The sequence below is a fragment of the Narcine bancroftii genome, chromosome 7 (assembly GCF_036971445.1).
Source record: "Narcine bancroftii isolate sNarBan1 chromosome 7, sNarBan1.hap1, whole genome shotgun sequence".
Classification (NCBI taxonomy): domain Eukaryota; kingdom Metazoa; phylum Chordata; class Chondrichthyes; order Torpediniformes; family Narcinidae; genus Narcine; species Narcine bancroftii.
In genome coordinates this window covers 161,660,258-161,672,971 of record NC_091475.1, presented here as the reverse complement: position 1 = coordinate 161,672,971, position 12,714 = coordinate 161,660,258, and positions in this window count along the sequence as shown.

Sequence of the window (12,714 nt, the reverse complement as noted above, 5' to 3'; positions counted from 1 at the left end):
TGAGCTGTTTTTCCTGGAGACAAATGAATTAGATCATCTGAAATCAGGATTTACATGCAGTATTTAACTTCTATTCTCACTGCTTTTAATGATCTATTTGGGCATGAGCTATATTTGGGTGATTCACATTGATGTCTGCCATAAGAAATTAAACGTAATATTGATACTTTAGGAGATATTCTTCTGAGAGAAAAAAAAATTCTCAACAGAGTCACGAAAGCCATTTGTGTATAGTTGTACATTTAATGTGGATATCCTTCTCTCTCTCTTAGTACCATGATTTTTCAACCATTAAATTATTTAGTGAAAAAATAATGAGATCCTGCTCATATTCCTTTTAATACTTCCTGGTTTGAACATGGCAATGAACATTTACTCGACTGAGATTGAATAGAAGGCATTTCCCCTACTTTTTTATAAAATTCCTTGTGGTGTAGATTCTGTAGACAATTGGAAATCGTTTCAAACGTATTTAAAGAACAGATGTCCTTACACTGCTTACCTTCATAAAATAAGCAGCTTTGTTAGAAAGTGGTTAAGTGTGTCATCCGTTTATTTTCTGAATTTTCTCCTTGCACGTTGAGCTCTCGAACGCTTGCAGACTATGGGTCAGGAAGTGGAGGACCCAGTTGCAGAGTGGGATTGCTGATTCCCATGTTTTGGAATTTTGGGAAGAGTTGTAAGCGACTATGGCATTGAAGGCAGAATTGTAATCAATAAACAGGAGTTGGACACAGGTATCCTTGTCCAGATGTTCCAAGGTAGAGTGCAGGGCCAGGAAGATGGTATCGACTATGGATGTTTTAAAACGCCACCAAATTGCAGTGGACAGGATTGGCTGGGAGGCTGCAGTTAATGTGAGCCATGGGTAACCTTTTGAAGCACCTCATCACGATGAAAGAGCCACCGCTGTCTAATAGTTGAGGTGCCTGCCTGCTTTCACATACCTGATGAAAGGCCCAGGCCCGAGATACTGGTTACCCTATACATCCTAGGGATGCTGCTTTTCTCCAGCACGATTGTTTATTGCACTGAATTCCAGCATCTGCAGACTTTCTTGTTTAACTTGTCTTTGCTTTTCTTCAGTACTGGGATAATAGTGGTCTTCTTAAAGCAGGTGAGAACTTCAGCTAGTAATAGTAAGAAATAGATGTGCAAGAGAGAGTGGAGAATATATTTATTATACTGGGGCTACTGAGAACAGATAAGATTTATAAGATGTAGTAGGCCCCGAATGGTGTACATAGAAGAATAGTGTTCTCATTAGTGATTCATGGAATACAGATTTAATATTACGGTCAAAAAAAAATTAAAGGGATGTGAGAGTTTATTTTAACGTAAGCATTGTTTTGATCAGGAGTTCTCTGCCATTAAGTATGAAAGAAAGAGCATTTTGAAAGGGAATTTGATAAGAGCGGTAAAGATTAATTTGGAGAGCAGTAGAGAAATGAATAGGGATGGACTGACAGGAAAGCTCCCCAAGAAGCCAACATAGAACTTAACATTAAAAAACCCTACAGATATTAGAAATCTGAAAACAAAAAGAAAAATACGCAAATACTCAGCAGGTGTAATAGCATCAAATCGTCTCTATCAGTGTGGTTACAATTGTATATTTTTATGATTCTTTCATTTGTAAGGATTGAATTTTCCTATTATTGTATTTGGTTTAGTTCAGAGTGTTTTTAGTTATAATCATTATGTTACAAAGTCAGGCATATTCAGTTATGTAAAGGTATTAAATGCTTTTATATTCAAAATAAGTCAAGTTTATTGGCATCTGATTGTACAGGTACAACCCGACGAAACAGCGTTCTCTGGTCCTCAGTGCAAACCACACAGACACTCAACCAGGCATAACACACATACAGACAAATAATACATATGCAGGACAAGTATTGCAGCTATAAAAATAAATAAATAAACATTTCTTGGTACAAACGAGAGTCTTGATGGTTAGTGTGAGCAGTTCATTGGGTCGTTTAGCATTCTCACTGCTTGTAGGAAGAAGCTGCTTCTCAGCCTGGTGGTGCTGGCTTTGATACTCCTGTATCTCTTCCCCGACAGGAGCAGCTGAAAGATGCTGTGTACAGGGTGGAAGGGATCCTTAATGATTTTGCCTGCCCTCTACAGACAACAATCCTGTCATTGGTTGGTGGTGGGTTGGGTGGGGGGGGGGAGAGTGAGAGACTCCAGCCCTGCCCTCTTCATTCTTCTCAGAAGTGCAGTCGCTTTTGCACCTTCCTGACAAGTGAGGAGATGTTGAGTGTCCATGATAGGTCACTGGTTAAGTGACCTCCAAGGAAGTTGGTGGTCTCCACTCTCTCTTCACTACAGAGTTGTTGATGGGTAGTGGAAGGTGGTCATTCCTGGTCCTCCTGAAGTCTACGATCATCTCTTTTGTCTTCTCCACGTTGAGACAGGTTGTTACTCTCACACCATTTCATGAGATTTTCCACCTCTTCTCTGTAGTGCAACTCATTGTTGTTACAAATGAAGCCAAATTCTGTTGTGTCATCTGCAAATTTGATTACTCTGTTGGAGCTGGATCTGGCGATGCAGTCGTGGGTCAGTAATGTAAATAAGAGCGGACTGAGCATACAGTCCTGAGGTCCACCAATGCTCAGTGTGATGGTGCTTGGTATTCTGCCACTGACTGAGACAGACAGGTTTTTCTATTAGGAAGTCAAGGATCCAGTTACAGAGAGGGGTGTTGAGTCCCAGCAAGGACAGCTTCTCCACCAGCCTCTGGGGAATGATCATATTAAACGCTGAGCTGAAGTCAATGAACAGCAGCCTGGCATATGAAGTATCGTTCTCTATGTGGACCAGGATGGAATGAAGTGACAAGGGGGATCGACAAGAAATTTATTTCAGCAATGTATTACCTGTTCCAGTCAGAAGGACCTAAACCAGGCCTTCATAGGTCGAGAGAAAGATGGGAGTCAGACTTGGGCATTAAAATTGGTGAGAGGTGCTGGTCTGATCTGTGCCAGGAAAGCATGACCACAGTCATCAATGCAAGGTACAGGCTGGTCCAGTATAACTTTTTGCACCAGTTGTAGATAACTCCACAGAAAATCAATAGATCAAAACCAGAACTCCTGGATCAATGCTTTAGGTGCGGTGTTGTAACCGGGACATTCGTGCATGCAACCTGGTCATGTGCCAAGGTGAGGTCCTTTTGGGTGGATCTAGGCCAAGTCCTGAAGAAAATTATAGGTAAACAGTTCCCTCAAGACCCAGAGTTGTTCCTTTTGGGAAATATATTGGACATAAGGCTTACAATTAAGCTGTCCAAATTTCAAATCCAATTTGTGTTAATCGCATTGGCACTGGCCAGGAAGTCTATTGCGGTGACTTGGAAGTCCGACTCTAATCTTAGTATTGGGCGATGGAACAAGGAAATGCAAAGTTGCGTTCCCCTGGAGAAAATAACTTACATCTGAGAAACAAGTACAGCACCTTTCGGAAGATTTGGCAGCCATACATGCACTACATAGGTGCATGGAAGTGATTGTTCTACTGTTCCCTGCTGTGGCTCCATCTCTCCCGCGCTGATTCTGATCAAGGAAAGTCAAGAATGAGCACCGACCCGGAAGCCTTCTGTTGAGCCGTGATAGTCCCTGTTTCTTTTTTCATTTATTTTTATCATTTGTATTCTTATTCATTTCCTTAATGTTAATGTGTGTTATTATTATTGACATTGTAGTATGAATGAATTGTTTAGTTTTATAGGTGGGTGAAGGAGGTGGGTAAAGACGCAGGCTTGTATATACGGTCATAGAGAAAAGGACGAGATTGTGAACCGCTATCATTGGCAGGACATGGTATACGACTGTACAGGCCTGTGTGAAAAACTATAAATAAAATATTTTTTTAAAGTGACAAGGCTATAGCATCGTCTGTGGAATAGTTTCTTCCATAGGTAAATTGAAATGAATCTAGCACTTCTGGGAGATGAGCTTTGATGTATTCCATCATCAGACGCTCTCTTCTTTGGTTTGGCTTCGCGGACGAAGATTTATGGAGGGGGTAAATGTCCACGTCAGCTGCAGGCTCGTTTGTGGCTGACAAGTCCGATGCGGGACAGGCAGACACAGTTGCAGCGGTTGCAGGGGAAAATTGGTTGGTTGGGGTTGGGTGTTGGGTTTTTCCTCCTTTGCCTTTTGTCAGTGAGGTGGGCTCTGTGGTCTTCTTCAAAGGAGGTTGCTGCCCGCCGAACTGTGAGGTGCCAAGATGCACGGTTTGAGGCGATATCAGCCCACTGGTGGTGGTCAATGTGGCAGGCACCAAGAGATTTCTTTAGGCAGTCCTTGTACCTTTTCTTTGGTGCACCTCTGTCACGGTGGCCAGTGGAGAGCTCGCCATATAACACGATCTTGGGAAGGCGATGGTCCTCCATTCTGGAGATGTGACCCACCCAGTGCAGCTGGATCTTCAGCAGCGTGGACTCGATGCTGTCGACCTCTGCCATCTCGAGTACTTCGACGTTAGGGATGAAAGTGCTCCAATGGATGTTGAGGATGGAGCGGAGACAACGCTGGTGGAAGCGTTCTAGGAGCCGTAGGTGGTGCCGGTAGAGGACCCATGATTCGGAGCCGAACAGGAGTGTGGGTATGACAACGGCTCTGTATTCGCTTATCTTTATGAGGTTTTTCAGTTGGTTGTTTTTCCAGACTCTTTTGTGTAGTCTTCCAAAGGCGCTATTTGCCTTGGCGAGTCTGTTGTCTATCTCGTTCTAAGGATTTCATAAAGGTGGAGGTCTGTGCCACAGGGTGGTAGTCATTGAGGCTTGTAATTGTCGCCCTCTTGGGTACTCGGAAGATGGTGGCTAAGTAAGTTGCAACTAAATTGCTTTTTCCAATAAATAATTTATTCACATTGAACATCATCCATTGTCTCCTCCAAGGGTTTTACCATGAATTGTATTCCAGAGTTATCCAGTCATGTTTTTGACAGTACATATTCAAAGGCATACCTGATAAGTGTACAGTAAGTGAACAATATCTTCATTTTAAATATCTCATTCTTAAAGTAAAGTGCATGGTTAATATTACAATATATATTGCAAAACAGAGTTTTATCAATGTACAAAATAAAACTAACATTTTATTTGAGACTTTGGGATACTGTTTCAGATTATATTGTGTTTGTATTGTATATAGATATAATTTTGGGAGATAAATTAGGGCAGGTTTTTTTTAGTGTAGGTCACATACAAACACTTCAAAACAAATCTAATTTAAAATACTGGAACTCTGCTCAAGCCAGACAGGGCGGCTCCTGGGGGCCTTTGCAAAAAATTTAGGGAGTACCCAAGAGACTTCACTAATGGATTGTTGTTTTGAAAAGCAACAGATGAAAGAAATCGGAGGAGTAGTTCGGAGCTGCAGGCTGTCTGGGAGTGCAACTTGCTGTTCTAAGAGGGTCATGTGGTTTTTGCAAGCAGAGAGAGTTGAACAGCTTTTTGTGTGTGTGTGTGTGTGTGTGTGTGTGTGTGTGTGTGTGTGTGCGTGTGTGTGTGTGTGTGTAAGAGAGAGAGCGAGATCAGTTCTGCAGTGCTACAGTCAGCAGCAGCAGCTGGGACTGGAACAGGACAAGCTGGCAAGCTTGTGGAAAACCCCATTTGGAAGATAGGTTGTGAGTGCTTAGTTCATTCTGGTCAAAGCCCTTGTGGTTCATGCAAGAGGAGAGGACTGGCTGCTTAATGTTTCATTTAAAATAAGAGAAACAAAAAGGAACTCTGTGGTGACCTGAAAGAAAGAGGTTATCATCTGGAGAACCCTGATGGGGCACATTTCTTTGGCAAGACACTGATGGGGCTGATTAAAAGGGATCAGTTTGAGTCCAGGAACAACAAATCTCTTTCTGAAAACTGACAAGAACCTTCCTGAGCACAAAAGCCCAGTGAACTTCATGAATGTTAAATTCTGTGCACAGTATAAGAATTGCCTGCAACCAATGAACTTGGAGGAATGAGAAGTGAGATTGGACTGTGAATCAAAGAACTTTTATGAACTTACACACAGATTACATACATGTGAGCATAGACTTGGAAGAGGGTTAAGTTAGGTTAGTTAATAGTGATGTTAAAATGTGATCCTGTTTTCATGTTTAAAGGTAATTAAAAGCAACTTTTGTTTAAGTAACCATTGTCTTGGTAAATATCTATTGCTACTGGGTTTTGGGGTCCTCTGAGCTCATAACAATACTAATTGTAAAGAGTAAAACCCAAAAATGGAAAACCATTTGACATCACTGAAACAAAAAAAACCCTCAGTCATATGAAGTTCGAATGTCATGCAATGTCCAATTCTTCCACTTCACTAAATGCCTCAGGCCTGATTTTTCCATCATCAGTTTTAATGGGCAGAAAATGGGGAATGCTGCAAACTTTTCCATTGATCCAATTCTTTGATAATTGCACTGGATGTTGATGCTTGGGGAATAAAGCACTGAGGTATTACCATCTACGTTCAATTATCTTAGAAAGGTTACATAAGTTAACATGTCAGAAAAGTTACCAAGGAAGAGTTATACTAATCTTACTTTCCAATGGAATGCAAAAACGTGGGTGCTTTAACAATTACAAAACAATTTTTTTTATGGACAGAAAAGGGAAGTAAATAAGTTCCTTAATTTAGTAAAAAAAATGGAAGTGATTCATTTATATAGTAACTTCTGTAGGATAGAGTCCATTGCACAAAAAAGTGCAAAATATAGATTTTGCTGATAATGGGGTGTTGGGGATAGAGAGGTGATGTGCATGAATTATTCTGCTTTTTCAGTTTTGAACTGGTCTCAAGATGAAGATATTTTTCTGAAACTAGTGACATATCAAACCACTTCGTATAAATTACCTTTCTTAATAAAAATCTTCAGACATATGGCAGGTTTTCTTCGAGAATGTTCCATTGCAAAAAGGACATCATGATGCCCAGATAAAATACAACTTCATGTCTATTTTAGAATCCATAAATTTGACAATAAAACCAAATCATATACAAAGAGCTTCTTCCTGTAAGGCTGATGAATGGTATCCTGGAACCTTGCATCCTTTACAAATTAAATGAGTAAATTACTCTGGTATATTTATACTTTTATGTATATATGTGATTATTTTATGCTGTGTATTATGTTCATATGTGTATGCAATGTGGTCTGGAGAAAACTGCTTTGTCTGGTTGTATATGTCGAGTCAGATGATAATAAATGAACTCAAGTAATAAGAAAATCTCACATATAATGAGACATGCATGTCAATTGATCCCAGATTAGTGGAGAAGCTATCCTCATTAGGACTCAACACCCTCTCTGTAATTGGATCCTGGACTTCCTAACGGAATTCATGATGCCCAAATAAAATGCAACTTCAAGCCTATCTTTTAGAATCCATCAAATTGACAGAAAAAAAACCAAAGCCAAAAACAGTTTGACCAGGTCAGGACCAGAATATTGAGCACCATCATGCTGAGAACAGGCGCACCTCAGAGCTGTTGCTTTGTTCATGCTACTGACCCATGACTGCATCACCAGATTGAGCTCCAACAGTGTCATCAAGTTTGTAGATAACACAACAGTAGTTGGCCTCATCTGAATCACACTACAGAGTGGAAAATCTTATGGACAAGACAAAGGAGATGATCGTGGAATTCAGCAGGATGACCAGGAATGACCACACTCCACTACCCATCAACAACTCTATAGAAGAGAGAGTGGAGACCACCAAGTTCCTTGGAATTCACTTAACTAGTGATCTATCATGGACACCCAGCATCTTCTCATTTGTCGCAACAGTGACTGCACTTTCTGAGAAGTCTGAAGTGGTTAAGGCTACCAGCCACCATTATGTCAACCTTGTACAGGAGCTCTATCGAGAGCATCCTGGCCGGCTGCATCACAGTGTGGCACGGTTGCTGCAGAGAAATGGATTGGACCATAAGAGTGGCAGAGAGGATCACTGGAGTCTCCCTATCCCTCATCGGGATCGTTGTCTGATGAGGCCATGCAAAATCATTGAGGACCCCTTCCACCCTGCACACAGCATCTTTCAGCTACTCCTGTTGGGGAAGAGATACAGGAGGATCAAAGCCAGCACCACCAGGCTGAGGAGCAGCTTCTTCCCACGGGCAGTGAGAATGCTGAACGACCCAAGAGCTGCTCACAATCAAGACTTTTATTTGTACAAAATAATATTTATTTATTTTTCTAGATATAATACTTGTCCTGCATTTGTCTGTATGTGTGTTATGTCTAGTTGTGTGTCTGCATGTTTTTGCACCAATAACCTGAGAACGCTGTTTCTTTGGGTGTATTTGTACAATCAGATGCTAATAAACTTGACTTGACTTGAAATTGCCCACTGGTTTTTAATTCAGATTACTTACGCTTGCCAAGCCTCTTTATTTGCCCTGAAGACGTTCAGAATTAAATAATTTGTGACATCTAGCAAGGACTATTTCCTCTTCTTATAGTCTTTGATGTTGTGGAGCAATGATCCTCGTCTAATGCTTCTTCTTCATTGACTGCTTTAATGGGAGCATCTTCTCTTGGTTGCACAATCACCTGTCAAAGAAAAGGTAAGCAGATCAGTAATAGGTTTTCTCATTCCTTGGCATTTACCACCAGAGCAATCCTTGTGCCACACCTCTTTATAGCTCAAAGACGTGCTACCCTTGACAGCATAATTCACATGAATGGGGTCAACATTCATATTTCCCTATCCACACAGTTCTATCTCACCTTCACCAGTCTTAATCTCTGCCAATTACTTTCTTTGATACATCTGCTGCTAAAATTCCTATCAATACCTCCTATACCTTGATATCTAATGTTCCTAATGTACTTTTGATTGATCTCTAAATCTTTACCTGCTAAAACCTCAATGCAAGCAAAACTGCATGTCTTCTGACCTGTATTCACTCATCATTCTTATCCTATCATCCTGTCTTCAAAACCTCTAATGCCTAATTCCCATAATCATATTTAAATCCTTTAATAACCTATGTGGCCTTACCCTGCTCTGCAATTCTGTGTTCCTTTGATTGTTTGCCTTTCTCCTCTACTGGTGGTCATCTTCAACTACTTCACCACTGATATCTTCTGGATGCCCACCTTTAATCAAGCCTTTGATGGCTGTTCCAATATTTGCTTTAGGTAGGGATCCATTTCTTTACTTTCCAGAAATACCTTGGGATATAAATGCTTGTGCTGTGGTTCCCCTCTGGAAGCATGAAATGAAAAGACTTAACCTTTCATGAAATGAGCACTGCATTTGTCAGTTCCATTATGCTTGGTGAGAAGAGTGCAATAACAAAACCACAAAAAGGAAAGTATTTTTAATAATGGTAATGAAGCATTTTGCTGTCAGTTCAGCTTCAATTCACTTTATTGGATCATGTCATAAAGGCAAAAAATAAATCAACAGATAGTTTCAAAAAGCAATTACATAATGGTTTATTCATTATAATATTGTTGATCATGACATGTTTATTTAATCTTTATGGCAGAGGGAAACTTGCATTTATCTTGTACAAGAATCAGAGACAGGATAGAAAGTTGTAGCATTGAGCACTGACAGGAAGATACAAGAATTTTTATGGCACACAAATCCACTGGATTTGTTCATTTTGCCCACAGATATCAAAGTCATCAATAATGTCATGCATTTTGCAAAAAGCCTTTGAAAGCCAAGGCAGATATACTCTGGCAAATTAATGGTTATAAGAATCCCCATAAGTAATGAAACATTAGTAAGAATGAATTACAGTGCCATGAAGGATGCAGCAAATAATTGTGTGCAGATATTCAATGGATAAATGCTGAGATTTATTAAGGAAGCAACTGACCTAGAATCCACTAGAATGTTCCACAGAAGAATCCCTGGCCTGGGTGAACTTAGTGCTCAAATGACTAAGATTTTAAAATTAGGTTTTGAAATTTCACATGGCTGTCCAGACATGTTCGATTTCTAACTTTTCCTTGATCTGATAAAAGGCCATTGCTCTGAAAATGTAACATGCTTCTCCTTAAATAAGTTGCTTGATCTGATGAGTATTTCTGGTACATTGTTTTTTATATCACTATTCAATTTTTAATGATATAGATATGCATGTGAGTAGATATAAGACAACGGTGACATTATGCCTGGTACCAATGTTTCCCGTTGGTAACTAGCCTGCAAAAAATTGTATGTTGAGACTTTTGTGAATAATGGGACTTTGAGGAGGTAGGAGGTTAAAATTGATTTGTATTGGATTGTTTCCTAGTAAAGACTCAGCAACTTAAGGCAAGAAGGAAAAATAAGATATTCACCATACTAAAAATTGTTAAATAGAATAATGAAACAGTTCAATATATGGATATGAGTCTGTCCAGGAGAAATCCTTTTTTAATAATTTTTTATTTTTCACACTGAACCATATCAACCAAAATATATACAAATGTTTCTCACTAAATATACATATACAGTGGCATTTTCTCCCCCTTTTTCCCCCCTACCCTCCCTCCCCCCCTTCCCACCCCCCCCTCCAAGACCAATAAATATTCAACATATACAATACAATAAAACCATAAAACAATGTCTTCACACAATGAAAAATAAACAAGAAAAATGCATCATCTGCTTTTACACACCGAATCAAATCGTTTTGTCTTCTTATCATTTTAGCGGTGGAGGTCCGAGGCAAGCTCTCCCTGTTATGTTCTATGTATGGTTCCCAAATTTGTTCAAATAATGTGAGTTTATTTTTTAAATTATATGTTATTTTTTTCTCTTTCCACAAGAATTTCCTCATTATTCTCTTTAGTTCCTTAAAGAATTTTTCTGTCAAGGGAATTGATAATGTTTGAAATAGGTATTTTATCTTTGGGAACACGTTCATTTTAATGCAGTTTACCCTCCCTATCAACGTTAGTGGTAATTCTTTCCATTGTTCTAAGTCTTCCTGCAATTTCTTTATTAGTGGCCGATAATTTAGTTTGTACAAGTGGCTTAAGTTATTATCTAACCTGATCCCTAGGTATCGGATTGCTTGTGCTTGCCATTTAAATGGTGATTCTTTTTTAAATTCTGTATAGTCTGTGTTACACATTGGCATCACTTCACTTTTATTTGCATTGATCTTGTACCCCGATATTTCTCCATATTCCTTCAATTTCTTATGTAATTCTTTTATTGATATTTCTGGTTCTGTTAGGTATACTATAATGTCATCTGCAAATAAGCTGATTTTATACTCCTTCTCCTTTTTTTATATCCCTTTTATTTTATTTTCTGTTCTTATCAGTTCTGCCAATGGTTCTATTGCTAAGGCGAACAATGAGGGGATAATGGACGTCCCTGTTGTAATGGAAGATTTAAACTGTGATTTTTACTTTTGCAGCCTTTGCTTCTGCAAGGCTGAGAACCTGCTTGTGTTTTCGAATCAGCAGACATAAGCTAAATTCCACCGAGGGGCCAGAGATGCAGTTATCTGACGAAAGGACATCTGTGTACCAAGAACATTTAATCTTCCTGCTTGTTTTGGTCACAGACTGTCAGAGGCCTAGCCTTGATGCAAAATAAACCATTGTATTCAAAGTGATATGCTGAAAATTACGTTATTCGATAGAAGCCTAGCATACTAGCTTGCTCACTTATCTTTCTTACTGTGCTGGGAATAGGTGCTTGGGTAAGCAGTTTTTGGGTAATATAAGCCATGGTCCTGCTGCTGAAGTTTGAGACTTTCTGAGAGGTGGCAACATCTCTCAGCAAGAAGAACTTCTAGAGTCCAGCCAACGTCCTGGTCGGGGGAGGTGGAGAAGCTGCTACCAGGGCCCTGACAACCTACTACAAGTGTGTAGTCGTTGCCTCGCTTTGGCAGTTGGGACCAGTCCAAGCGTTGATAAGTATAGTTGGGAAGGGCTTGCATATTGTATTTTGAAATCAGCTTTTGAATTTGTAATAAGCATTTGTATAATCTGAACTGCTCTCGATGTGTGTGTCTATTTTCTTTCGGTAGCTCAAACACTGTGACCAATCTAAAACGAATAAAATGAGAGGTATACGTTTACCCAAGACACCTGTCTAGTTGACCAACTTAATTTAAATTGGCTCAATACATATCCATTTACTGTTACCTTCGCCAACAGTCCATTATACAATGCTTTAATCCAATTAATATATTTTCCTGGTAGATTGAACCTCTGTAATACTTTAAATAAATAGTTCCACTCTACTCTGTCAAAGGCTTTTCCTGCATCTAAAGCACACATGTCAAACTCTGGCCCGCGGGCCAAATTTGGCCCGCAAGATCATTTCAAAAATGTATTAGAGGTGGCCCGCCCTGCAGCGAGAGCCGATGCTGTTTTTTGGTAATGTCACCCCCACCATCCTCCCCATTCATTGCACATCCTTCCCCATTGTAACACGAGAAATTGTAACACGAGAAGTCTGTCGATGTCATCAGCCGACAAGCCAGTTGGAAGGCTCCCCGCACAACCAGTCACTTCTCCCACCTGTCGAGCGGTGCGGCGGATTGGCGAGTGCCTGTGATTGCCTGTCGGCGCGACGGGCATGGGAGGCTGCGCATGGCACCCGGGCGGCGCAAGCCCCGCGCAACTGGCACCGGACGGCCCTTCCACAGTGTGAGCGCACTTCTCCCGGTCGCCACGGCCTTCAGCGCTTGCACCCGCGCGGACCCCAGGGACGGCTGGTTCGGCCCTGCACGT